Genomic DNA, 3,122 nt, shown 5'->3' with positions numbered 1-3,122 from the left:
GCAAATATCGATGTAGTCTTTCCCGCCCCCATCAAACTCTCAGGCCTATGTAAAAAAGTTAACGCCATACCAAAAACTAATACCGGCTGCACTAAAAAGCATAGAACCCCATACATACCTTGCTCAGAAGGGAACATAACAACAACACCCGATTAGCAAACTCAGGACTTTTGGGCATTCACTGCCATGACAGTGGGTGCACTGCGGACTTCAAAAATAGCACCGTAATTGGAAAGAACCATCACCAATTAACACGTGAAATAATAGAGGCAGCTAACACCATAAGAAGGAGTGATACTTGTGTTAGCAATCCATCCATAACGCTTACTGAAAAAGAATTGTTATATCTTGACTCTCGAAGGTAATGTGCGATAGACATTGCTATTTGTTTGTACATAAGAGAACGAAGTGAGACATGACAAGTTTAATACGGGTAAAAGAAAAAGAAAGAAGACGAAAATACAATTTGAGTTGTAAGTCAGTGCGACGTGAGTGACCGTTTTTCGGGTGTGCGTGCACTTTCAGCGTGAGTGAGTTTACTTTCGCGCTTCTCCTACAATATGAATATCCAACTCGCCCAAGCATCCATTCTAAGAAGTATCTTGCCGCTCGCGAGGTACCAAGTCTCTCGCACTGATACGATAATAGCTTAATAAACCGCAATGGTTCCGATACAAATAGCCAAGATGTCTGCTAGCGTTACCTCCGAGTCGTCTCCAGTTTGTTTCCGCCTGCTTAGAACTTTTCTCAGAAAAGTGCCGTTGACTCGCCTATTTCTTCGCCGAGCCAACACAGCGTTGCATAAAGATCCTCGTTTCTGTTCACTCCAATTCCTTTTATTTCAAGGTTGTAGACGCGAAAGTGTTGTTCACTCTGTACAACGCTCCCCTTAGTTACCTTCATCTCCGTTCAAGTGCAACAAACTTGGCACCTATTTCTGCACGCTCTTTTTAAATGCGATACCATTTCTTTATAATTCCGCCCCCCCCCCCCTTTTTTTTTTCACAGATTTTACATTTTTCGGCAAAGGACGCTTTCGAAGGGACTTTGATGGAACTCACACGCTAGCTGAAAATGTTCCCGTCGTGTTCACAATGCCCAGCAAGAAAAAGGAGCACACTGAAAAGAACATCGCTAAACAGAAGAGGCGGCCCACTAAAGCTCCGTGTGTTCGTCCTGCCAATGAAATACCGTAGGACAGAGAAGCAAGTTGGGCTCGTTCGGCTGCGATCATGGGCCGAGTGGTACAACGAGCTTCGTCTCAATTTATTCAGTGGAATGCAGCCCTCATAGGAAAAACGAAGTCTCCAAAGAGCAGTCCTGTTTTTAAAACAAAAAGTTTTCTAACGGACCCCCCCCCCCCTCCCCCCTCTCATACCCAATCCCAAAATTCTGCCCCTCCGTCTGTCCTTCCCACAAACGTTAGCTGGGAAATCGACGTCGCCTGACCTAAACACCAATTTAGTTTCGGCGCTAAATTTAGCGAAAAAATTGATGTCCCGTAACCTGACGTCACAAGCCCTTCTGGGGAAATCGTTTCCCCTCTAAATTTAACGGGAAAATTGACGTCACGTAACCTCCACACCCGTTTAGTTTCACCGCTAAATTTTGCGAAGAAATTGATGTCAGATGACCTGACGTCAGGTTACTCATACATCGATCTTGTTCGTCTTCAAATTTGGTGGGAAAATTGACGTCACGTAACCTTTGCACCAATTCAGACACTGTTAAATTTAGCAAGAAAATTCATTAAAAAAATTTAAAAAATATTGGTTCTTCGCTCCGCGAAACGACCGTTTAATGTATTCTAGACAACTTTAAACACTATATTCGTAAATAGTGCATTCCTTGCATTATAGTACTTCGAACATAAAGATCGATGTCTTTTTTTTTTTTAGTTTAATATTTATTGCGATTTTTCTTGTAAAATCCTGATAGATGTCTTCGAGGTCGGCATTTATGAAGTTCATACCATCCTTTACTTCAAGTATATTTAATCGAAAGTCGCTGATTTCATTTTTAAAAATTCGCTCTAGCGTTTTTTTTTTGTGTTTTTTTTTTTGTTTATAGATATTTATTTAGTGGCCCTTTCATGCCGTATTTATATATTTTAGTTGGTTCAAACCTGTTGTACAATTTAGGGGTGCAGGTTAGGAGATAAACTTCATTCTAGTTTATCGTTTGCTCTCATTTAAAAATTGTATAGTCAACAATATGTTGTGTAAGGCTAAGCCCGAAAATCAAGAATTAAAAACAAACTAGTCATCAAAATTGCTACGTAAGCCACAAGCTGGTTAAAGGAAAAGTGAAGCGGTTTTGTATTTCAGTAAAAACACTTAAATCGTCTTCATTTGGCCTCCAGGATCGCGAACATCGAGTTTATGTTTCTATCTGGTGCACGGAGGTTGCAGAAATTATAATTTCTAAAATACCGTCCCCTCCTTCCCGGGGCTTGACGTCAAACTGGGAGTTTTCGGGATCTCTGCTCTCGCGCATCCTCAGCGCCTGTCAAAGCTATGCACGCGCACTCTCGCTATTTTCGAAAAGGTCAGACAGAGACGTTACGACTGGCGTCACTGCAGAAAAATATACCGACACGAGCGACACGCGCTTGGTGGCTCAAAGATCCTAGTATGACGTCAGGACTGGTCGGAAGTTTTTCGTGTTTTCTCGCGTTTACTTACATCTTTGGGGAAAACGAACGTGATATTTAAATTCACGGGATAAAAATACGCCAAAATTCGCCTCTAACTGGTTTATGTTTTCAAGTAGCTGCATTTTCGGGCTCGCCCCGTTCATCCGCCGACACAATCGGTTTATCTACAGCCGATGGCTTCTGGCGTTGGTCTATATACACAGAACCAAGCATGAGTGAACATCATATGTTCTTTTTTTCTCTTTGACAGCGGGGAGGTTGTTGGCATTTATCACAGCAGGGTCCTTCACTCAGGGGCTCATGCTGCTCGAATCAGCGTTTAGTTTCTCGAGATTCACAGTTATGAAGCAGCCTTTACCTCACTAGGATCAAGTAAGTATTTAGTGATGGCTATATATATGGCTACCATAGACCGTACTGTTGTTGTTGTTTTAACATAAATGTGGAATAAAAGAGCGGTTCACAG

The sequence above is a fragment of the Ixodes scapularis genome, unplaced genomic scaffold, assembly GCF_016920785.2.
Source record: "Ixodes scapularis isolate PalLabHiFi unplaced genomic scaffold, ASM1692078v2 PGA_scaffold4__175_contigs__length_147842914, whole genome shotgun sequence".
NCBI lineage: Eukaryota > Metazoa > Arthropoda > Arachnida > Ixodida > Ixodidae > Ixodes > Ixodes scapularis.
Note: the sequence above shows the minus strand (reverse complement) of the source record.